The 26376-nt window shown below is 40.4% G+C and overlaps 1 protein-coding gene and 1 long non-coding RNA gene across 3 annotated transcripts in view; one reads left to right on the forward strand and one right to left on the reverse strand.

Annotated features, from left to right (window-relative positions):
* The window catches only part of LOC141107097 (uncharacterized), a 37695-nt gene extending 13635 nt beyond the window's left edge, over positions 1-24060 (reverse strand). The window contains exon 1 of the long non-coding RNA XR_012235785.1: positions 22699-24060. This is a non-coding gene — a long non-coding RNA (uncharacterized lncRNA). The remainder of the gene's footprint in view (positions 1-22698) is intronic.
* TMEM150C (transmembrane protein 150C) overlaps positions 1-26376 on the forward strand; it is a 312476-nt gene that overhangs the window by 151586 nt on the left and 134514 nt on the right. The window contains exon 3 of one of the 2 annotated variants that reach the window (XM_073597863.1): positions 21520-21638. The exons of the other annotated variant lie outside the window; for it this stretch is intronic. The gene's annotated coding sequence lies outside the window, so the exon portion shown is untranslated. The remainder of the gene's footprint in view (positions 1-21519; positions 21639-26376) is intronic. 2 annotated transcript variants of the gene reach the window in all.

Raw genomic sequence — 26376 nt, forward strand, 5'->3', positions numbered from 1 at the left:
CCTTCGTCAGGCATGTGGCAAAGGGGCCCTGTGTGACTCTGAAATATTGCACTACCTTTTTTGTGATGTGATCATGCTTCAGTAAAATTTGTTTGGACTCTACTTGAGGATCCATGGTGTGCTGAGAAATATCCTTGTTGTTCACTTGAATGAGTTGCATTTGCTGGAGGTACTACTCAACAAACATGACACAAGGTATAATTTTAGTGGCGCTGCAAAGCAAAGCATCGTGCCTACAGGATGTGTATAATCATGTATGGCTGTCTTGGCAGTTTAAGGGGAAGCAGTTATGGGAGCATTAAAACTGCGTCTCAACTCCCTATTTTTCTCGCCCTCTAAACTAGATTCTGCATTAAAGCACAGCAAATTTATAAAAATTTAGAAACAATGACTGAAGATATTGACTTACTAACATTTACAGTAAACCTTCATTGGAAAGTGTTTGTGTTAAAGTGTTTGTTACCCTAAAAAAAAAAAAGATCCTGTTCCCATAAAGCATGTTAATTTGGCCCCTTTCTATCACCTGAAATACTTGGCTGATCCTGCCTGGTTCTGCCCTCCCCCTGTAAATTGACCACAGTTTGTCATGGCTGCTGAGCCCTGACACCGTGGTCAGTTTACATGCCTCCATCATCCACAGCCCTGCTCTGTCCTCTGTCCTCCTCTCTCCCCTCCCTCCCTGCCTGTCAGCTCGAGACACGGCCCGCCACTCCCCTCCTGCTGCTTTAAAAACTATAATCTATTCATGCCATTCCCATACATGCCAAGGCACCCCTGAAGAAACTTTAAGGCACCCTGCCTGAAAAATGGTACTCTACAGTGCTCAATCTGCAAAAGTGAAATGATTTGAGTTGCAATATACACACACTTCCTGTACGATCGTAACGATAATACAGTGAATAACTTTCACTTTAGAATTCAATGTTTCCGATGTAAAACTACAGTTGGAAGTACATAAACACTCTCACTATATTTGCTAACTTGTTAGGCAAAAACACAAACTAGGTAACGGAAGAACAAGTTGATCGGCAAGATCTTTTCAAAAACTGACTAACAAACAATATAAATTCAACCATATTTAGGAAAGTAGAGCTTATGCAGTCTAGCCAATGCAGTTTTCTGAATCAGTGCCCCAAATAACCCGATGAACAGGTCTAAAAAGCAAGGCATCATGAAAAAAGATTTTTTTTGTTGGGCTGTGATTGCTCTTTTTTTATAACCTAAAACTCCACCCTAGCATTATTTGAACTATAGACTTTGTTTGATTATTATATTTATTGAAATATTTGTCCATAGGTTTTATGCATGATTGTGATAATACATTCTACCATACAATTAGTATGTAGTACCATTTGAAATGATGATAATTTGGAACAGTAAGCCAACAGGTTACATACTTGTTCCTATTTCATTGAACATAGCCTTATATTTCAGCTGGTTGTTCATTATTACAATTTATGTTAAATGGGTTAACATAAATAAACAGATATAATTGTGTTATTGCATTTGGAGTTTGAACATATGGTGACATATAGACCTTGAAAATATCATGACAGTTTTTAGTTTAAAAAATACATTGTATAAAAGCTCAATCTCCGCAGGAAGCATTATTACACTGGCAGCCAACTTTTAATTTGTATATGCATTTGGCAATACTGAAAGGAAAAGCAGACATGGGAATACTGAGAAAAAAAGGGAAAATGTGATTTCCAAAAAATGTCCGTTTGCTGGCTTTGCTGAAAACAAAACATGTGGTACTTATTTTATGGGAAGTGTAACTTTGTTTCCAAAGCAGAATCCTTTTAGAATGGGGCTAAATAAATGATAGTGTTCAAGAACTCACAAAGTATACAGATTTTATAAATAAAGGCTAAATAAATGACTTATTTTTTTTTTTTAGGCAAAAGTGATTTAGTCTATGACTATTACTGAATTTCTTCATCAGCTCTGCTTTCGTTCTTTTCTCTTTGCCTGGCCAAGAGAGAAAAGTCCCACAAGATTTGGGGCTTGCTGACAGTTAATATTGTATTTATTACCAATTATTCTTAAAGACTGATAAAACACATTTTGCTAGTTTAACGGCATGGGTTTTTTGGAAATGTAAATTGTGTGTCTGGAAAATGGAACTTTGTTATGGTTTGTTAATATTGACTTCGGCTTTTTACCATGCAGAATAACAATTATTTGGATGTGTTCTCTTTGGCTTATTGTACAAGTAAGGATGTGACTGATATGATGAATGAAAGTGGTCATTAGAAACATCTGCTCCATAAGCCACAGTGTCGACCCACTCTCGATGAGTATTAATGACACGTACATTGTGATCCTGTTGGGTCTTTCAAATATGGATGACTGTATCACTTTTCTAAGTACTCATGCTGAATGGGCTTAATGACAAAGTTCTGAAAACAAACAGCACTGTAACCATGCAGTAGAATGTGGTTTATATTTACAGGTGAGTGCACAATTTTTGTGGCGCGTGTTGGTGCACTACTGGAAGGACATCTGCCCAAGTATAGAAGATTTTTTCACCTGATGTGGATAATATTACACACAATTTATGGACACTTATATTTTTATGGACATTTGTTTGTGTTAGCGCCATTTTTCTTTTCTGTTTACACTAACTGAAGGTGGAATTTTGCCATTTAAAAGAAGGCAGCTTCTTTTGAGATGACATAAGTCACTATATAAGGGCAGGCCATTTAATCATCATCAAGTTTTTACTACAGTGAAACGTGCCAGCACACTTAGCATTGTAATGGAAACTGTTAGCTCAACCCATGAGTGTAACTGTACCTTCCTAGTTTTTTTTTTTTTACAGGTACTTACAGAGTACCATTAATTTATGCAGCTTTTACCTATACAGTATCTCACAAAATTAAGTACACCCCTCACATTTTTGTAATTATTTTATTATATCTTTTTATGTGACAATACTGAAGAAATGACACTTTGCTATAATGTAAAGTATTGAGTCTACAGCTTGTATAACAGTGTAAATTTGCTGTCCCCTCAAAATAACTCAACACGCAGCCATTAATGTCTAAACTGCTGGCAACAAAAGTGAGTACACCCCTAAGTGAAAATTTTCAAATTGGGCCCTATTTCCCCTCCCCGGTGTTATGTGACTTGTTAGTGTTACAATGTCTCAAGTGTCAATATTTTGTGTGGCCACCATTATTTTCCAGCACTGCCTTAACCCTCTTGGGCATGGAGTTCACCAGAGCTTCACAGGTTGCCACTGGAGTCCTCTTCCACTCCTCCATGATGACATCATGGAGCTGGTGGATGTTAGAGACCTTGCACTCCTCCGCCTTGCATTTTAGGATGCCCCACAAATGCTCATTAGGGTTTAGGTCTGGAGACATGCTTGGCCAGTCCATCACCTTTATCCTCAGCTTCTTTAGCAAGGCAGTGGTCATCTTAGAGGTGTGTTTGGGATCATTATCATGTTGGAATACTGCCCTGCGGCCCAGTCTCCGAAGGCAGGAGATCAAGCTCTGCTTCAGTATGTCACAGTAAATGTTGGCATTCATGGTTCCCTCAATAAACTGTAGCTCCCCAGTGTTGGCAGCACTCATGCAGCCCCAGACCATGACACTCCCACCACCATGCTTCACTGTAGGCAAGACACACTTGTCTTTGTATTCCTCACCTGGTTGCCGCCACACACACGCTTGACACCATCTGAACCAAATAAGTTTATCTTGGTCTCATCAGACCACAGAACGTGGTTCCAGTAATCCATGTCTTTAGTCTGCTTGTCTTCAGCAAACTGTTTGTGGGCTTTCTTGTGCATCATCTTTAGAAGAGGCTTCCTTCTGGAACGACAGCCATGCAGACCAATTTGATGCAGTGTGCGGCATATGGTCTGAGCAGCGACAGGCTGACCCCCCACCCCTTAAACCTCTGCAGCAATGCTGACAACACTCATACATCTATTTCCTAAAGACAACCTCTAGTTATGACGCTGAGCATGTGCACTCAACTTCATTGGTCGACCATGCCGAGGCCTGTTCTGAGTGGAACATGTCCTGTTAAACTGCTATATGGTCTTGGCCACCATGCTGCAGCTCAGTTTCAGGGTTTTGGCAAACTTCTTATAGCCTAGAATTGGCAAACCTTGGCACTCCAGATGTTTTGGAACTACATTTCCCATGATGCTCAACTACACTGCAGAGTGCTTGAGCATCATGGGAAATGTAGTTCCAAAACATCCGGGGTGCCAAGGTTCTCCATTACTGGCCTAGGCCATCATTATGTAGAGCAACAATTCTTTTTTTCAGATCCTCAGAGAGTTCTTTGCCATGAGGCACCATGTTGAACATCCAGTGACCAGTATGGAGAGTGAGAGCGATAACACCAAATTTAACACACCTATTCCCCATTCACACCTGAGACCTTGCAACACTAATGAGTCACATGACACCGCAAGGAAAAATGGCTAATTGGGCCCAATTTGGACATTTTCACTTAGGGGTGTACTCACTTTTGTTGCCAGCAATGGCTGTGTGTTGAGTTATTTTGAGGTGACAGCAAATTTACCCTGTTATACAAGCTGTACACTCACTATTCTACTTTGTAGCAAAGTGTCATTTCTTCAATGTTGTCACATGAAAAGATATAATAAAATATTTACAAAAATGTGAGGGGTGTACTCACTTTTGTGAGATACTGTATATTGTACATTCAAATTAGTCCCTTCCCTCAAGGAGCTTGCAATCTAAGGTCCCTAACTCACATTAATACCTACTCACACTAGGGACAATTTAGACAGAAGCCAATTAACCTACCAGTATGTCTTTGGAGTGTGCGAGGAAACCCACACAATGAGGGTGGTATTGACACAGCCCCAAATGATCCACAATGGCTCAAAAGTGATATGTCCAGAAATATTTAGACAGAATAAAGTTGGATAAAGCAACTGAACCAGATGGCATCCACCCACGGATCCTAAAAGAATTGAGCTCTGTAATTTCAAAGCCATTGTATTTAATTTTTAGGGACTCATTAATGACGGGAATAGTACCACTGGATTGGCGCAGGGCGAACGTGGTGCCTATATTTAAAAAGGGATCAAAGTCTTTACCAAGTAACTATAGACCTGTTAGTTTAAATTCTATAGTCGGGAAGATACTGGAACGTTTAATAAAAGACCACACAGACGAGTTCTTGCTGGAAAAAAACATTTTAAGCAACAGACAGCATGGATTCATGAAAGACAGAAGTTTTCAGACAAACCTGATTTCTTTTTATGAAGAGGTAAGTAAAACCTTGGACAGAGGGGTGGCTGTGGATGTGGTATACTTGGATTTTGCAAAAGCGTTCGATACAGTTCCGCACACACGGCTCATGTGTAAGGTAAAGTCTACAGGCTTGGAATATCAGTTTGTAAATGGATAGAAAGCTGGCTAAAAGAACAAATTCAGAGAGTAGTGGTTAATGATTCTTACTCTGAATGTTCTAAGGTTATCAGTGGTGTACCCCAAGGTTCAGTGCTGGGAACCTTACTTTTTAATAACTTTATAAATTATATTGGGTCTGGGATCAAAAGTAACATTTCTGTCTTTGCAGATGACACCAAGCTATGCAGTGGAATAACGTCCTTACAGGATGTCTCCAATTTACATGCCGACCTCAATGCACTGTCTAATTGGGCGACTATGTGGCAGATGAGGTTTAATGTTGAGAAATGTAAAGTTATGCACTTGGGGGCTAAGTATATGCATGCATCATACATACGAGGGGGAGTACAACTGGGGGAATCCGTAGTGGAGAGGTATCTGGGGGTTTTGGTAGATCATAAGCTCAATAATAACATGCAATGCCAAGCTGCGGTTTCCAAAGCGAGCAAAGTCCTTTCTTGTATTAAGAGAGGTATGGACTCCAGAGAGAGAGATATAATTGTGCCCCTGTTCAAATCATTAGTAAGACCTCCTCTGGAATATGCAGTTCAGTTTTGGGCACCAGTTCTCAAAAAGGATATCGGGGAACTGGAGAAAGTGCAGAGAAGGGCAACCAAACTGATTAGAGGCATGGAGGAGCTCAGCTATGAGGAAAGATTAGAGGAACTGAATTTATTCACTCTTGAGAAGAGGAGATTAAGGGGGGATATGATCAACATGTTCAAATATATAAGGGGTCCATATAGTGAACTTGGTGTTGAGTTATTCTCTTTACGTTCAACACAAAGGACACAGGGGCACTCTTTATGTCTAGAGGAAAAGAGATTTCATCTCCAATTACGGAAAGGTTTCTTCACAGTAAGAGCTGTGAAAATGTGGAAAAGACTCCCGCCAGAGGTGGTCCTGGCCAGCTCAGTAGATTGCCTTAAGAAAGGCCTGGATACTTTCATAAATGTACATAATATAACTGGGTACTAACATTTATAAGTAAAGTTGATCCAGGGATAATCCGATTGCCTCTTGGGGGATCAGGAAGGAATTTTTTCCCCTGCTGTAGCAAATTGGAGCATGCTCTGCTGAGGTTTTTATATCTTCCTTTGGATCAACTGTGGGTATAGAATTGGGTATATTGGATTGTACCATATTTTTAATTTAATTTTTTTTTTTTTTTATGGTTGAACTGGATGGACTTGTGTCTTTTTTCAACCTGACTAACTATGGAACTATGACTCCAGTGCTGCTAGACAGAAGGGCTAACCACTTTGCCACTGAGCCTCCTGGATATACCCACTTGTCTGATCCAGTGAGATATTGCTTACTAAATTGTATATGCCAATGGTGCTTTCAAGTATAAGCTCATACTTGAGAGGGAGGCAGTTACACTCTAAGTCCATGTTCTAATAAAGAGGTAGAATATTCCCAAAAGCACAAAAACGAGAAAAACTATTGTGAAGAATAAAAGTGAACAGAGAAAGAAAGGACTGGAGAGAGATAACTGAAAGAATGAGGGTTCAAAATCAGTGGGTAGGTAGTGTGTCATACGAGGAACTCATACGATGCAAAATGTGTCCAAGTTGTCATACAATAGGGTTGTTAAATTTCCTCAAAATGTATGCTAATTATTACAGGCCTTTAGGCAGGCTATACACTTTGCAAATGTATTTCCTGCAACCACGGGTTGCAGGAAAGAAATTTCATTATTCCCCCATTAACACAGACAGTGCTGACAGAGGAATCCCTCCTGCCGAGCAATTGTCTGCTCCCGGCCGGCGGGGGAAGCTGTCCCCACCAGGAGAAGACAGTGGTTATTGCTAGCGGCTAATCACAAGAGAATCCAGCAGGCTAGTTGTTGATCAACTTGGTACATTCAGCCTGCCCATCAATGGCTGGTTCCTGCTGAACCGGCCAAGATTCGAACTGTGAATGGTCGGCCTTCGTTTTTCAAATGGCGCTGTGGGGTAATTTAGTGATTGTTTGCCTATGAATGTGATTGTGCATGCAAAATTTATTTTTTTAGGTAAAAGGGCTTCAAACCGGTCTGTCCTAATAGATCATTGATATATATGCAGAGCCATGAGTGTTTGACTTTGGGGCAAACTCACCAGATGTATTTAAAGGGGTTCTGTATGGTACAGCCCAAAAACAATTGTAAGAGTAACCAGGGGGTGTTATTCCCCACTTTTGTGTTATGACATTATGCATTCATGCAAAATAAATGTAAACATTTTTTTTTTAATTCTCCTTACATTAGACTAAAGTTGTGAGTTAATTCAGGTTCACTATTAATCTTATTGGAGCCTATCCAATCTATTTACAGACCATATAAAAGTTATATCATGCCTGTGATTGTATTATTTCTTTCCCTGGCTCTCAGTAAAACAAGTCTGTTATCTCAGAGCTCTAAATAGGCTGGGTTTGTGCACAGAATGATATAACAGTCTTTGATCTTCGGCTTGCTAGCTTCTAGTGTGACCTTTAAATTACTCTTCTGAGTGTACTTATGTTTAATCCCAATTAAATATACCAACCACAAGACTGGGATTTCACTTTTTTTTTTCTTCCTAATCGACAAAGAAATAAAACTCTCTAGTCTGGATCTAGCTGGGTTTAAAATATAAAGGTGTCTTTCTGTGGTAAAAAGGGAAAACCATGCTTTATTCTTTAAAAGTATATGTTAAGAACAAACAGTTTAAACATACTTTCACACAACTGTACCTTCTATATTTTGTATTTTGTATTTTTTCTCATGTAATTGTTTTTTGGTACATTGGATGATAATCTAATATTTATGGGAGGGAACTTCTCTCTGGTTAACAATTTTTGGATTAATAGGACAGGTTTGAAAGTCTTGTACCTTTTTCTTTCCATAATATGGGAAGCCCCCCATTTCCTACTCTGTTTACATGACAGTCGATAGTCATACTTCAGACCGTTTACTCTCAACCTCCTTTGCATGTCTGAAGCCTCATGTTGGGTCAGGAGGCATTTGAAGCCTTTCAACACCTCCCATTCAAGTCTATGGTAACGCGCCGCAATGGCGTACCTACAGTGTGCATTTTAGCTGGTTATTAAGAAGCAGGCCAGGAATCATTAATATTTATATAAATTATTCCTGCGCTACCTTGGAAAACAGTGATGCACATGGACAGCTGCAAACACTGAGTGGGATCAAACAAAGCCCATGGGTAGTGTAAAAAATATAAATAAAAAGTGCTGCGCTGGTCCAGTAGGGTGTAACTATGTGATAGTGTGCGGTAAGACAAAATATACAGTAAAAAATGGAGGGGTGTACGGGTAGTGTGTCTGTCTGCACAGTATCCTGTGAAAAAAAACCAAGCGATGTAAAAGAGTGAATATCTATCCTGTATCGGTGCAGTGTGTGCAGGGAACCAATAGGGATAATCCTCTTGCACACCTAGTGCTAATAGAGCTTGTGCAGATGAACCTTAAAGTGCTATAGTGTCACTGTGCAACCCGTATCAATAAAATGTAATCATAAAATATGTGTATAAAGAGAACAAATAATAAATATCACAGAAATAACATATGCAAAAAAAAATATATGGATAAAGAAAGTGCAGATTCTGCAGGGTGAATATATATGGACACAAAGTGAAAAACTATACAAAATAAATATTGTGCAAAAAACGCATCAGTGCAACATAGGTTGTGGCATCACTCTATGCGACCCAGGTAGAGAATGCCACTAGAAATATAGCTGCGTGAAGTCCAAACCAAATCTTTGCAAGTACAATGAAGCATATGTGCCAGTGCAGACTCAAAGGAGATATTCAGTGATCCTTTTAAAAAATCCAAATGTGTAACAAACAATCGGTGGGGTGCCGAAAGAGAGAGGGTGTCTATCCTCTTCGTGCTCAAACACACACAGATAGGTAGTGGCCCCTTACCTTGCGGCAATGGGACAACCGCATAGAGTGTAAATGGAGGAGATGGTCTCTCTTTGGGGTCCCCGGGGCCGGAGCCGATGGTCCCTGCACTTTAGTCCCTCAGTACCAGCATCAACAATAGCAGAGTCAACATATGGAGGAACAAAAAAGGGGATGCCAGATAGTGTAGTATTTTGAGCAAGACATGACTTCATCCTGATGAAGTCACGTGATTGGGTGACGTCACGCGTAGGGACGGGATAGGCACTGACACAGATCTGGATTGACGAGCTCGCCGCTCGTAGGATATACATGGGATGTACATCTGCTCCATGTGAGTACATGCCGTTGACTTGAATAAAAGTATCGTCTTGCTCAAAATACTACACTATCTGGCATCCCCTTTTTTGTTCCTCCATATGTTGACTCTGCTATTGTTGATGCTGGTACTGAGGGACTAAAGTGCAGGGACCATAGGCTCCGGCCGCGGGGACCCCAAAGAGAGACCATCTCCTCCATTTACACTCTATGCGGTTGTCCCATTGCCGCAAGGTAAGGGGCCACTACCTATCTGTGTGTGTTTGAGCACGAAGAGGATAGACACCCTCTCTCTTTCGGCACCCCACCGATTGTTTGTTACACATTTGGATTTTTTAAAAGGATCACTGAATATCTCCTTTGAGTCTGCACTGGCACATATGCTTCATTGTACTTGCAAAGATTTGGTTTGGACTTCACGCAGCTATATTTCTAGTGGCATTCTCTACCTGGGTCGCATAGAGTGATGCCACAACCTATGTTGCACTGATGCGTTTTTTGCACAATATTTATTTTGTATAGTTTTTCACTTTGTGTCCATATATATTCACCCTGCAGAATCTGCACTTTCTTTATCCATATATTTTTTTTTGCATATGTTATTTCTGTGATATTTATTATTTGTTCTCTTTATACACATATTTTACGATTACATTTTATTGATACGGGTTGCACAGTGACACTATAGCACTTTAAGGTTCATCTGCACAAGCTCTATTAGCACTAGGTGTGCAAGAGGATTATCCCTATTGGTTCCCTGCACACACTGCACCGATACAGGATAGATATTCACTCTTTTACATCGCTTGGTTTTTTTTCACAGGATACTGTGCAGACAGACACACTACCCGTACACCCCTCCATTTTTTACTGTATATTTTGTCTTACCGCACACTATCACATAGTTACACCCTACTGGACCAGCGCAGCACTTTTTATTTATATTTTTTAGGCCAGGAATCATGATGAGTCAGCTGGCGTCCTTTACAACCGATGAGTCATGATAAGTCAGCTGAAGTATTGCCGGCAATAAAAACGTGCTCAAAATACTGACGCTTATCAAACATGCCTATAGCATTAATGCAAGGTAATAGGTGCGGTTGATAAGCGTTTAATGAGCTTTTTAAAAATGCTCCCCCAAACGCCGTATGCATATTTGCGGTGTGGTTAACAAGCGCTTTTGGCTTATTAAAACCGCACCACAAATGCCTACAATAGCTGGCTGTTAAGGAGCAGCCCGGAAAGCTGGTCACTGACAGCTGAATGTAAAAACAAGCATTGCCGGCAATAAAAAAATCGTCAAAGAAACAGCGTGGGGTCCCCCCAATTCACACCAGACTCTTTGGGTCTGGTATGGATTTCGAAGGAAACATGCCATGCCAATTTTTTTTTAAATGGCGCGGGGTCCCCCAAAATCAATACCAGACCCTTATCCAAGCATGCAGCCTGGCAGGTCAGGAAAGGGAGGGGACGAGCGAGTGCCCACCCCCTCCTGAACCATACCAGACCACAAGCCCCCAACATGGGGGTTGGTTTGGGTCAGGGGGGCTCTGGTTTTGGTTGTAGGGGTCTGCGAGCAGGGGGCTTATCGGAATCTGAAAGCTCCCTTTAACAAGAGGGCCCCCAGATCCCAGCCCCCTATGTGAATTAGTATGGGGTACATTGCACCCCTACTCATTCACCAAAAAAGTGTCAAAAAGAAATAAAAACGCAGACACAGTTATTGACAATTCCTTTATTAAAAATAAAAAAATAATGTCCCCCCCATCATCAATCACGCCGCCACCACCGACCTGGAAAAAAAGCCTCTGCTCTTGCCAGAGGCTCTCGCAGGCTGCCTGCTCTGCCGCCTGACATTTCTTAAATAGGGAAGGGGCGGGGCCACCCAACGACATCGCCTAGTGTCATCGCCCCCTTTTAACGTCATCGACTGCTGCATGCTGGGTTGGTGACGTCACAAGGGGGCAGTGCCACCTGGTGACATCGCCGGGTGGCCTCGTCCCTTACCTATGTACCTACCGTTTTTTGGGTCGGTGGTGGTGGCGGGCATCGTGATTGATGTTGGATCTACACTGGGTGACATTATTTTGTTTTGTTTTTTGTTAAAGGAATTGTCAAAAACTGTGTATGTGTTTTTATTTCTTTGTGACGATTTTTGTGGTGAATGGGTAGGGTATGATGTGTACCCCATACTCATTCACATGTAAGGGATGGGACCAGATTCTGACAAGCCCCTGCCTGCAGACCCCCACAACCACAGCCCAGGGTAGTGGGGAAGAGGTCCTTGTCCCCATAAACATGGGGACAAGGTGCTTTGGGGTGCCCCAAAGCACCCCCCATGTTGAGGGCTTATGACTTGATATCGTTCGGGGGGGGTGCTTGCTTGTCCCCTCCCTTTCCTGACCTGCCGGGCTGCATGTTTGGATAAGGGTCTGGTATGGATTTGGGGGTCTGGTATGGGGGACCCCACGTCATTTAAAAAAAAAAAATTGACATGGGGTTCCCCTCAAAATCCATACCAGACCCGAAGGGCGGGACCCCCACGCCGTTTCTTTGCTGATTTTTTTTTTATTGCCGGAAAGGCTTGTTTTTACATTCAGCTGTCAGTGGCCAGCTTTCCAGCCTGCTCCTTAAGACCCATTTCACACCAAGCCACCTAGGACGTCAGCGGTAAAATGGTGCTATTTTTAGCAGGGCTTTACCGTTGTTTTAGTGGCGCTATTCAGCCGCTAGCGGGGCGGTTTTAACCCCCCACTAGCTGCCGAAAAGGGGTTAGATCCGCCCACAAAACTCCGCCAGAGCGGAATTTTGCCGGTGGTATTGCAGTGCTGCCCCGTTGATTTCAATGGGGAGCAGCAGAGGAGGAGCGGTGAGTTCACCGCTCCTTCACTGCTCCAAAGAAGCTGCTGGCAGGACTTTTTGTGACGCCCTGCCAGCGCACTGCTCCAGTGTAAAAGCCAGAGGGCTTTCACACTGGAGTGAATGAAGCCGCTTTTTTCAGGCGCTATGCAGGCGCTATTTTTAGCACTGTAGTGCCTGAAAAATGCCCGCAGTGTGAAGGGTCTAACGGCCAGCTATTGTAGGCATTTTTGGTGCAGTTTTTACAAGCCAAAATCGATTGTCAACCGTAACGCAAATGTGCACAGGGCGTTTGGGGGAGCGTTTTTGATGCTCATTAAATGCTTATCAACCACACCTATTGTACAAAAAGGAGGGCAAAAGGATGGGACTTTAAATGAAACATGCAACAGCTACTGAGTAATTAGGTGGACATGTAGAAAAATATTTATTGATACAAAACACTGATATATACACATAATATATATATAGGAAAGTAGGGAAATGAATCCCACATAGTAACCATGATAATAATATGGATATCAATTGCATAACATAATAAATCACCAGAATCCACCAAAATTGATATATATATATATATATATATATATATATATATATATATATATATATATATATATACAAACATAATTACAGGTATTGCCTGCATGGCCCATGACCTTGATATTCCCAGTTAAGGTAGATATAAATAAACATGATTGTATAAAAATTCAACTGGCCACATGATTGGTACAATACACGGCATATATTGGCTCTACGCGTTTCATGGTGTATAACCACTTGTCAGGAGCAGGCACGTGGTAGATTTATAATAAAAAATAAAAAAACAAAAAATATAAAATGGGTCTAAATATTCTGTCATATACCAATATGGGAGAGGGGGAGCCCCCCTTACCACGTTACTTTGCAGAAAATATTGTGCTGGTGGTTTAATGCTAGGAATCGCGGATCACCCACAGACATCAAGGTCGGAAGCTGTGGTGGGGGCATGTCCAATGAAAGCGCCCAACAATACACAGGATCCCCTGTGCTGTGGGTCTAGGCACATCCATGGGGCAATGGGGGATGGTATGTGAAGCACCCAATTGGAGTGTCTAAAAGGAAATGGTGAAAAGTGTTTAGAATGGAGCCTTTTTGTACCATATTGATAGGGATGGCAGCGCATGGCCTTACCAGTCCACTGATTCATTTAAAGTCCCATATTCCTCTTCCCTTGTAATATATAACCGCACCTATTAATGTGCATTAATGCTATAGGGGCATTTGATAAGCGTCAGTATTTTGAGCAATTATGAATGAGCCCTTAAAGCTGGGCACTCTCATTACATCCTGATTATGCAATATTCATATAGCTTAGCTAACAGCTATGCTATGAGAGCCTGAATATATAGAGTTAAGGTATACATTAATTGGAGTTTAAAGTTAAAGTAAAGTTAAATGCATTATTTAGGCAAGCCCTCACACTAAACAGTTGATAAATCCAAGGGAGATTTTATAGTAATTGTAGAATTACTGTATTTATTGGCGTATAACACTCACTTTTTCACAATAAAAATCGGGTGCAAATAGCGTGTGCGTGTTATACGCCAATACTTCAATTTTAGCTGCCTCAGAGAGGACAGGGAGTGGGCCGGGATGAGCGCCATCAGATTACATTCAGTGAGAATCTCCTGTTTACTTGGCGGCCACTGTAATAGGAAGCCCTGTCTCCTGGGCCGCCATTGGACCACTGTTCTGTTCGATCAGGCTGCACTGATGGCAATGGTGAGGCTGCTGCATTGATGGCAATGGTGAGGCTACTGCATTGATGGCAATGGTGAGGCTGCTCCATTGATGCTGCTCCATTGATGGCAATGGTGAGGCTGCATTGATGGCACTTGTGAGGCTGCAGATGGGCATTGATCAGGCTGCATTGATGGCAATGGTCAGGCTGCAGATGGTCACTGACCCTTATTTTGCTTCAAAGTTTCTTATTTAAAATGTAGTTTTTTTTCCTGAAACTTCCCTCTTAAAATGAATGTGCGTGTTATACGCCGATAAATACGGTATATTGCAAAATATAAGGCCAGCGTAAGATTCAATCCATACACATTCAAGAATGTACATCTAAGCTATGAAACAAGCCTTAATCTACTATGGTGAATGGTTTGGGGTTCATGTTATTAGAAGAGGACAAGGCTTCTTAAGTTTATAACAAGGATATCTTGTTATGTCTTTCAGTTTCTTGTTCTAGATGCGAAAGCTACATGGCTTAAGGCAACAGCATATGACTTTCCAGAATGAAAGATTGATAAGTTCATGAATTGAATATTAATAATAGCAGCTTATTTAGAACAAAAGTGTTTCTGTTTGGAAGCCATGCAGGAATTTATTATTTTTTATTTTATTTTTTTGCGGGGATGTTCATCTTCTGTACAAACAGGCTTTTTTGTAGGCATTTTATAGAGGTATCTAATTAAAGTAGCACAAGGGTTTTTAAAACTCATGTATCAACATTGGCACCCAGACAATAAAATCAGCTTTAAAAGGAAACTGTCAGAAAATATTTCATCAATGATGCCATGAACTTGCAAATGCCCTGAGTTATGTTAAAATTAAGCTTTGTCTCAAACTGATCAGCAGGATTAAGGGCCAGGTGAATTCTTAAGCTGGCAAAGGAAAAACAAATAAAAAACCTATTCCATAGGAAAAAAATGCTAACTTTTTAGGTGTTATGTGGGTTTACCTTAATTCATCTTTATACTAAAGCAACTCCAGCCAAAAATAACAAGATGAAAATTAATAGCCCATTAAAAGATAAGATTTTATTTTACAATTCACCTTGAAATCAGAGATTTGCCCTGCAGGATTTTTTTCTTCCACTAAATGGGCTCAGTCTGTTGGCCAGCATCATTCAACCCACTTTCTGTGAGCCCAGGTCATCCATACTGGGCCCATCTCAGTCTTTTACTGGACAGTAAATTGAGAAGCAGCACAGTGATGATCTCACCTCTCTGATACTCTAATTTGTTTTAATGTTTAAAGAGCTGCATTATCATTTTTCTTTTGTATCTTCCTGAGCTCTAAAGAATCTAAAGCCAAAATGTTTTCCTCCCATCACTTTCTATCCAAAAAATATATGTATGTAGCGCTGGTAGATTTGCAATCTACCGCATGTTAGGTAAATTTAGTAAATTGTTTGTTAGGAAGGTTAAGTTTGCCTCTGTTCCAGCTTGGCTGACGTTGTGTGTGTTTCCGTGCTGACCAGTGGGTGTCGCTGTTATCACTGGTTAGTGTTGGAAGGGCAACGTGTTGAAGCGCATGGATGCTCTTCTGTCCCGGAGACAACTCGGTGGAGGTGGTTCTCCGAGTTGCATTCTGGGCGAGGGTATTTATGGGACATTTTGGGGTTCGTTTTACAGCCACCTGCTGGCCCTCCTGGCCGACAGGTATGCATTAAGGAGCTACTTCGTGGTCCTCCGTCCCGGAGGCCTACGATACTACAGCGCAGGGGTGGGTCCAAAGGCTTATCTTGGGGGTACAACCGCGGCCGAGGAATAGTCCTGAGCTGTCGGTCCTGTGTAACGAAGGTGGACAACTGAGGAGATCCCAGGGGAGGACCCCTCTTGGAGGGATCACGCAGTGTGCTGGTCTATAGAGGGGCCTGGTGACTTGGTTGGAGGACGTATCCAAAAGTAACTATACAGCATAGTGTTGCCGGGTTGGCTTAAAGGTTCAGGCACTGTGACTGACATTCATTACAGAAAAAATCTGATACATCCTGTGGCAGAGGATCGTACGGGTTTTGTTCCCCAAGCAAGTCTGTGGCAGAGACTTTGATTCATGCTGCGTACTGGCTGCTAGTCTAGTGAGAGAGGCCTATCCAGACGAGCAAAGAGTGTGTCCCATGAGGGGAGCGCATTCCATACAATATCTGAATTCCACCAGGACATTTATCAAAAGAACCCTACAAGAAGATGTTTGAGTTTCTTCTGCAGTTTCCTTTCTGCCTTTTTCCTGCTATTTCCTAAGTCAGGTGTTTAATAAAGCATTGAAAACGTACTCCAGTGTTGGTGCGTGTGTCGTCCAGAGGTAAACTCAACGGAACCCTAGACCCGGTGCCGGTGAAACAGAGGGAAGCAGAGTGAAGATAACAGGCCCGCTTAAACCAGCAGCTCCGCCGAGAGTTATTGCTACATGTATATATATGCAAGCTGTTAATAACGTATATTTTTCTGTATAGATAGTGTTTTTTGTTTTCTATGACAGCTGGGTCTTTCTGTCCCTCCTGTGGCACCATTGCTGGGCACCACATGGGAAGACATACTGTATATGTTGTAACCACGGATAGGGCATGGCTCCTTATCTTCTGAGGAGGAGCAAGGTGAGTGATAGTTAAGGATACGGTGGTGTTACAGTGGTCTGTACTAATGCATATGTGTACCTTGTTGATTATGTTTGTTTGAATATTATTGTTTTGTTTGTATGGTGTTCTATGCAGCTACATATTTTCTCCTGAAAAAAAAAAAAACAGTGGGCAAAAAATGTAGAGAGTAACTTTCCACAATCTGTAAAATAATACATCATGTTTGGAACCTGTACTGTGCTCAAATAATTGATTATATTATCTTTTTGTGTATTAATAAGTGGAAGTTGTTTAACCTCTATATGTGTTTTTGGCACCTTAAAAATCCCTTGGCCTTCTTTCTATGGATGTTATTATTACTGGGACGTGGTGCCGTGGAGCTACTTTATCTCCAGTTTCTATTCACCCTGTTTAGTATTTATACAGTTTACAGAAATTAGGTACAGTGCTTTGAAAAAATATTCATACCCCTTGAAATTTTTCACATTTTGTCATGTTACAACCAAAAACTTCAATGTATTTTATTGGGATTTGATGTGATCAACCAACACAAAGTGACACATAATTGTTAAGTTGAAGGAAAATTATTTTTTTATTCAACCCCCCTGAGTCAATACTTTTTTTGCTATTTTTGCAAAGAAGAATGGGCAAAAATGTCACTCTCTAGATGTGCAAAGCTGGTAGAGACATCACCAAAAAGACTTGCAGCTGTAATTGCAGCGAAAGGTGGTTCTAGAAAGTATTGACTCAGGGGGGCTGAATACAAATGCACGCCACACTTTTCAGATATTTATTTGAAAAAAAATGTGAAAACCATTGGTCTATCACATACAATTCAAATAAAATACATTTACGTTTTTGATTGTAACATGACAAAATGTGGAAAATTTCAAGGGTTATAAATACTTTTTTAAGGCACTGTAACTTCCTTCTTCCTTAGCTTACTTCTACTGTAAATTATTAGAACTTCTAGATGGAAACAAACATTACTGTAACCTCAGGAGTCATTTGCGTTCAGTACCAAGTGCATTGAGCGTGCTAAAATAACACTTAAAACTGAGATAGAACACTTTAGGAGTAATACCCCTTTGGAAGCAAAAGCTAAACAGATTTTTTTAAATCTTTGCTCTGTGGAGGTAAAAAATTGACTTCACTTTTGTGCACATTTAAAACTGTGTTCCAGGCAGATACCAAAGGCACAAATGAATGCAGTTCTGTATTCATTAATATGTCATTATAGGTATTTTTATTGCAAGCAGTGTAAGTATCCAGATTTGACAAATGCTGGCAAGACACAGCACAATTTTTTTTTCTTCAAAATAGGCAAAAACGAAAAATGCCTGTATACGAAACGCGAGTTACTGTGTTTAGCCGCATGTAGCCGCATTTAGAAGCATTTGGAGCTTGAAATGCCTCTAAACTTAGCGTCTGAACTCATTTTTTTGCTTTCCAAAAAAAGGCCTCTAAACGCAACTGCCTAAAAACGACATTAAACGAACCTCTGTAAATGTACACATAGGATAGCATTGGATGAGTTCAGGGGCAGCTGAAAAAAGCAGCCAACTGCCTCTGAACGTCCGTTTACCAGCAGCAGAGTACATGAGGCCTGAAAAGTGCCCTTAAGGGTGTGCTTTGTCCACCCGCAGAAGGGGTAGGACCTCTCCCTGATCCCCCGGGGCACAAGGCTTCTGACAGGGACATAGGGTACGACATTGTCCACCTAGCCAGAAGGCCTGGCGAACTCCTCTCCTCTTGGTGAGCCGAAGCCAACCACTGAGTACTAGGTAGAGGGGCTCTTCTGAAGAGCGACCCCCCCAGGATTGGGGGAGGAAGGAACTTGATGGCCACACATCCTCCCCTAGATGTCAGGGCAAACCTGAGGACTCACACCCTTCATTTAGTGAGAAAAAAAACACACACATAAGTGAAAGTTCACAAAACATGAGGAGAAAAATAAATAAAATAAGTGGCCATGCATGGCGCACTGGCTAGTGGCCTGGTAACAAAAATTGCCACGGACTTGGCCAAAAGGCCTAGCCCTAACTTTGATCTTAAAATTGAAGGAGTCAGGTGAAAAATTCTTGGTTGAACAGATTGCAGCTAATCAGATGCAGTCACTGTTTGTGCATTTGGATAGTCACTAAGAGCAGTGGTTGTCTGAATACAGCAGCCATCAGAGGAGGTTCCTCCATCCATGCTATTTAGCGTGGATAAAGGAATACATAAATTCTGTTTATTTATTTATTGCACGAATGCTTAGGCTTAGTATTAGCCTCTGATTGAATAAGGAGAGTTACTAAAACTGGAGAACTCAGAATCTGGTGCAGCTGTGCATGGCAGCCAATCAGCCTCTAACTTCAGCTTGTTCAATTGAGCTGTGACAATAAAACCTGGGAGCTGATTGTTTTCTTTGCAGAGCTGCACTCTCCAATTTTAGTAAATCTTCCCCAATCTGCTTCTTCTCTTTTCACTGTCCAGTCACATGCTGGGGGAGGGACAAGACCTGCAATCTGTTTTTTTAACTGCAGCAAAAAAAGATCAGGCCTCCTGCTCTGTCAGACAGAATTGCTTGTGTGGCAGAGCTTTGTAAATCTCAAAACTGGATGGACAGACTGTAAGTCTTTTTGGAGATAGTACAACTCCCATGTGTGTATGTTATCAGCTTATTTAGCTGTATGTTAAAGTATGGAAAAGCGACTGTAAGATGTAAGGGCTTTTCAATTAGTAAGGTAAAGATATTACAGAAACACTATATACACTATATACAGTATAACTCTTAGTGAAATGTATGCACATTTGTTAGAGGTACATAGTTCAGGTGTGGGTCAGACAGTTCAGTGGTCTGGAAAATAGTGTTAAACAGTGGAAAAGAATCAGCATCTTGTACACAAACACTTTGATGGAGATCCAAGGAAATTAGACCAATAATCATTTTATTTTAAGGTTGTGATACTTCAAAGAAACTTGTCATGAGAAAAAAATTGGAGACTGCTAACCTTTTCTTCTTTTAAAAATATGAGTTTCCTGGCTCTTGTGCTTACCCACCGTGTCACTGACCCAGAATAATTAAGCAGATAACTTCAGACTTTTCGCTCTCTTTTCTGATATACATACGTTTCTGGGACAGTGACTTAGATTGTCAAGAATGTAACAGCTGTCATCACAAGAGGTTGTTATCACAAGAAGAGGTGAACGGGGATCACCCAGTGGAAATGGGTGTTCTGGTGACAATTGTTGCATTTACCCTGCTTTTAAAGGATGTTTCCTTTTATTTCGAAAAGGAAGTGAGAATAACCCTAACAAGGGGGGACAACAGTAAAATCAGACAAGGGAACTAACCATTCCCCTCTCAATTTAAAATAAAATACAGTTCAAGCCTGTGAAATACTGGGAGAATATAGTATGGTCGCATGAGACTAAAGTTGAACTCTTTGGAAGCCATAATACACCCCATGGGGGTTATTTACTAAAGGCAAATCCACTTTGCACTACAAGTGCAAGTGCACTTGGAATTGCAGTCGCTGTAGATCTGAGGGGGGCATGCAAGGAATAAATAAAAAACAGCATTTTTGATTGCACATAATTGGATGATAAAATCTGCAGAGCTTCCCCTCATTTCAGAGCTTCCCCTCAGATCTACAGCGATTGCACTTTCAAGTGCACTTGTAGTGCAGAGTGGATTTGTCTTTACTAGGTCAAATGGCCCTGCACATTACCCCAAAAACACCATACCAACAGTGAAGTTTGGAGGTGGGAACATCATGGTGTGGGGCTGTTTTTCAGCATACGGTACTCGCAAACTTCATTGTCATTGAAGGGAGGATGAAAGAAGGATGATCGGAAAAATGTACCAAGACATTCTTGATAAAAATCTGCTGCCATCTACCAGGATGATGAAGATGTAATGAGGGTGAACATTTCAGCAAGACAATAATCCCAAACACAAAGCCAAGGAAACTCTCAAATGGTTTCAAAGAAAGAAAACAATGCTGCTAGAATTGTCCAGCCAATTACCTGACTTAATTTCTGAACTTATTTGTTTTAGTTTCTTTGTATGTATGGATTGCATGGGTTTTTACCAACAAGTGTTAAATCGCTTCGTTCATGCCAATAGCACCTTTAGAAATATATTTACCTAGAAAAACGGTGACGTGTTTGATTATTATATTAAAGTCTGTTTTATAAAAAAACATGACTTTATTGTCACTTTAAAGATGATTTCTGATTAGTTGCAGTTGGTTACTGCTTATTCATATAATTGCTCTATCCGTTTACATTTGTTAAAATGATGGCTCCCATTCACTGGGTTTATTACAACATGAATTCAGAAAACCCATTTCTAAGTAACAGGCACTAATTTGTAAGTGACAGTCTCTGAAAATTCAAAAAGGCTTCTGCAGAAGAGGCACAAATATCGGCACTAACTAAGGCTTCAAATGCTAGTTAGTAAATGAGTGCACAAAAATTTGTAATGTAGTGCCCAATAAAATAAATTAATAGCAGCATAGCTGTTAACATTTCCGAGGCATTAAAAATGATCCCCAAATGCTAGCCCGAAAGCAGTGTGTGCTAAAGAATATCTCATGATATTATAACATGAAATTTTAACAAGAGGATAATAAAGTACAGAAGTTCACACAGGGGCATGCTAAGATATTAATCAAATCTAACGTAAGAACTTTCTTCTTTTTTTTTTTTGAAGGTGCTTGTCTTTGGGATGGTGAAGAGGCTTAATTTGTCCTGTGCAGATTCCACATCTAAAGGCTTCTTTTCTTGATTGACCTTTCTTTTCAAAATATATTCAAGCTAAGCACCAAAAAAGTAAGCTCACACCATATTGCTAAATATATATACTCGTATTAAAAATAACGTACCATTATCGAAGTGTTCTGTTTAATGGATTCAACAAAATCACAGGTTTGTTTAAAAAGTAATGATCGTTCTGATACTTCTTTTGTCATTTTAAAATATTACCATAATGATAAGACGCAGCAGTGGTTTGGATTCAAAAGACCACTATAGCAAAAAAAAAAAAAAAAAAGTCATAGGTTTCTCTTACAAGTATCCAAAGTCAGTATTTACCAGTTGTAAAGTTTGAAACATAGCACAAACTGCATTTTAGCTGATTACAGCCAAAGTGGTAAGGAACCTCAGGCAGTTGAGGTCAATGATCCCATGTTCAAAGAGATAGTCCAATCTTTTCATTTAGAACTTTAAAACCACTGTATCCCTCTAGACCGTGCTTCCAAGAGCCTCGGGCTTTAGCATTTAACTTTGGTTTCTAATTCCATGCCTCAATTTTTCAGCTGTTGGCAGCTGGTCATTGTCACGCTTTTACTTTCACTGTAGTCTACAGTACTGTTTACTTTACGGACTACAAACGGAAAGAAGATCTTGGGACATAAGAACATCTGACTGTAAATCAAGGGTTACAGTATCCTCAATGGGAATACTCCAGACTGTTTTGTTGGCGTATTTCTGATGATGTTGCGAAACATAAAGATAATTACGCTGCAGCTAGATCATGCAACAAAGCATGCCATGGCAAAAAGTAGGTGTTGCCAATTAAAATACTGTGCAAACACATGTTATAAAAATGAACATATACAGTAATCATAATGCAATATAAGTGTTTTACAGTAAAAAAAATCATAAAGGTTGTCATTACCGGTTACTTTTATTAAAACACAAATTTTGCATTATTGATCAAAATTCTGACTTGAATCTGAACTGGCTGATAAATATATGAAAGATTTTAAAATTACAATAAGCTGGAGATTAAGAAAAAAAAATCAATCAATAGATCATTGTATTTAATACATTTTTTTTTCATGACCTATTTCTAATGATCCCACTCCCCATGATAACCAAGCCCATTTACCTTAGATGCAGGGAGATGAGATCCACAAGCCTACTCCATATTGAGGGATGCTTTTTTCAGACAGAGAAGAATCCTTACACTCCTCACCTGCTTCACAGCATTATGCTGAGATTAAATGCTAAGGCAGCCCAAAGATGGATCAATTTTTTCCTTCAACCAGCTGGGTGGATACAGTTTCCCTACAGAACAGTAGACAGACTTGGATTTCAACTGGGTCGATTAGGGTGTGGTTAAAGTAGATCAGAGCCACAGCCACAGTTGCACAGGGACTTGCAGTAAGCAAGCAGAATAAAATGCAGACCTTTCACAAAAAAACTATTCCAATCTATATCCTAAACGATAAATTCAAAAACATAACAACGCTAAGGAGGTGGTTCTACTGCTTAAAATATTGAGGTTTAGGTGTGCGATATTGATAGACGTTGGTGATTTTTGTTGCTTTGTTAAAGTACGGCTGATTGAAGCTGAGCAGTTTAAAGATACTCTCAGGGACGCCAGACTTGCTGGTGTTTGCCAGATTTGGCATTCCTGCAGGTTTGAGATTCACATTCCTGGTAAATTTATGTGCATTTGCCCAGGATAATTTTTTTTTAAACTATAATGGCCAGCTGGCATAGAAGGGCCAATATCAGGGCTTTTGCATAACCTAGTCCTCTCACTTTTAAACTGGGTCCACAGAGCAGCCATGGCATCACTGTGTTGGAAGTTGTTAGATGGAAAGCATAAGCAAAGCTAGCAAACTAGACAGACTCGACCTATTTTAGTCTTTCATTTGTTTTTGTGTTTTCATTTTGTGGTTGATTTGAGATCAGCAGTCACTTTTAGCTGTTGTTGTGTCCATACCATTTTTATTTCTTTTTGCTGCAAGGAATTTTGTTTACAGGGTTGGTATTTTTTTTTTGGGGGGGGGGGGGGGGCATTGGGTTCAATTATTTTTGGGTTTATTGCTTTTTATTTTATTTTGGTAGGGCTTTTTTTTTTTAGGTGAAATGCTTTTTTGCAGCAAAGTTTCCCTTAAAAAAAGTCAGCTTTGGTCTCAGGGGTGGTATTTTGAGGTTTTACAATTTTCTTTTCCTTTTTTCTTTTTTTTATTTCATGTTGATGATACCCTTTTTTAAGTTTGGGATGCTCAAAGAGCAGCAATCTTTTGTTACTAACCACCTGTTCTCGATGGTGCCTTTTGTTTGCAGCATATAGCTACAGTGTTTGAAAGAAAAAAAAAAGCTAGAACGGTGTGCACCTGAAACACCTTATCTTAAATCACTCAGATTCACCGCAAACCTCATCCTCATAGATAACAGTAATATGTAATGAACAGGCCAGTGTACACCGAATAACTAAGAAAATGTACCCTTCCTTCCATTACAAATCCCCCCAGTACTGATCTCTCCATCCAAATCCCTCCCTGTAGAGAGTTCTCTAAATTGAATCAGATTAGGGTGTTGCTGCTGTATGTAAGTCAAGCTATTAAAAAAAAAAAACAGATTTCCACAGCCAAATATGTGCTGTCAGTGTACTCTGTCAATGTGACCATGTGTGAAAATTGTACTGTTCTGTAACACCATGTTCAACCACAAGGGTTACCCCTAAGCGTTATAAAATGCACATTTTAGGCCTAAAGATTAGTTACATCTTTTGCTACAATTTGTCAATGGCATGTGATATTAGCTCACCCCTGTGTTTGAAGGGATACTTAATATGTGTATCGCAATCTTTGTTTTTCATATGTAGGTGGACCCAGCATGCTTGTATGTTGGGGGGGGGGGGGCTTTTTTTCTAATGATTTGAATAAACTTTCATTTTAATTTTTTTCAGTTTAATGTATTGCTGTCACATAGAGGGCTGATAGCCATCTATGTGGTAGCATAATGGAAATGACAGGTCCCCTTTAAGTAGACATCAGGGCCAGCTATGATAACTCCAAGCAATACCCCCCAGAAAACGTCAGGGCCAGCAACGATAACCCCCAGCAAATGTCAGGGGCAGCAATGCTAACCTCCAGCATGGGCAATCTCAGTTGCTTCACACATACACAGCGGATTACGGTTCCCAGTCCCTGGCCACTTTTGAGCAATGCGACCACATGATCACAATGTATACGCAGCTGTTATGAATGAGTTTCATTCAAAACAGCTGTGCTTTCTGTAGTGACTCACAGCTATCACATGGTACCTAGGCAATCACAGCACCCTGTACCATGTGATTAGCTGTAGCCAACAGAAAGCAAGCTGTCATAAATAAAAACCCATTCATGACAGTTCAAATGATTGTTGTTACAGTGTTCATCACTGTAACAGCAACCACAGTGTAAAAAAAAAATACAACTTCAAATAACTCTCCATGCCTCTTATTAAATACCTTGGACTGTCTATAGTACAAAATTGGTAATCTGGGGGGTATTTATGCTATCCTGGCATTTTAAGAGCCACATTAAATGAGATAGGCCTTCAGTACATCAGGAATGATAATTTTCAAATATATGTACCATAGTCCGTAGACACTATAATTTTAACGCAAACCAATTAATATACACTTGTTGGGATTTTTTTGCCAAAGAAATGCAGCAGAATACATTTTGCCCTAAATTTATGAAGAGGTTTGATTTTATTGGATATGTTTTATAACAGAAAGTAGAAAATATAGTTTTTTTTTTTAATTTTCAGTCTTTTTTATATAGCAAAAACTAAAAACCCAGTGGTGATCAAGTACCATTAAAAGAAAGCTCTATTTGTGTGAAAAAAAAATTATATAAATGTAGCGCACTACTCCCGTAGGAGCTGCTGAATTTGTTGTACAATCTGCCGTTCACCCTGCTCCCATCCCTTTTTCAGTCCTTAGACAAACAACAACAGTTAATTACTCCTTTTTCTTTGCTTTTATTGGTGGGATGAAACTTTGAGAGATATCAGGGATTTATGAGATGCCCACGAAGAGTTCAGAAGGATAGGTTATCAGCCATGGCCTTGGCCTTAATGATGGATTTCCATAGTCCAGTCCTTACTGCAGACTATTACTTTCAGTTAACTAGACGAATCACTCTGAATAATTCCCTTGTATTGGTTCTCACTGCAGACTATTGCTTCTTCTGTTATCAATCTGGCTGAAGATTTACTACTCTGAATAGTTCCTCTGCCCAACTTGATATGCTTCCTTTGGGGTATTAATTTTTTAAGGTCGAAGGCCTGCACCACCTTTTTCATGACCTGCATACTAACACCCTTTGGTCTTTGGAAGTTATGGAAATGTGAATTCAACACATAATAAATGACTGACTATTGCTCCAGCCCGTCCATTATTGTCCATACTGTGTTCCACAGTCACACAGTTTGTTAGACTACTCTCTCCAGCACTTCTACTTCTTCAAACGTTACACTGACCTTCTCCTTATATCAAAGTCCCGTGTTCCCCGGTCACAGGAATCCGATAAGCTGGTTCACTTCCGCCGCTTTAGTCCTACTTCCTCCACTTGATCCTCTTTACAATCAAGTACTGTGTTCCCCGACCACAGAAACCTGATGCACTCCATCACTCCATGGAGATGAAGATCCTCCACTTTAGCTCCTTCCCCTGCGGCTCCTCCATCCCTCCTCCGCGCACACGGCACATCCCCGCATGGGGATGTCCGGTATAGCACCTCAGCACGCCATGCTGTATTTCTTGTGCTACACCTTTCTCCGG

This window comes from Aquarana catesbeiana, linkage group LG01, assembly GCF_042186555.1.
Source record: "Aquarana catesbeiana isolate 2022-GZ linkage group LG01, ASM4218655v1, whole genome shotgun sequence".
In the NCBI taxonomy this organism is placed as follows: domain Eukaryota; kingdom Metazoa; phylum Chordata; class Amphibia; order Anura; family Ranidae; genus Aquarana; species Aquarana catesbeiana.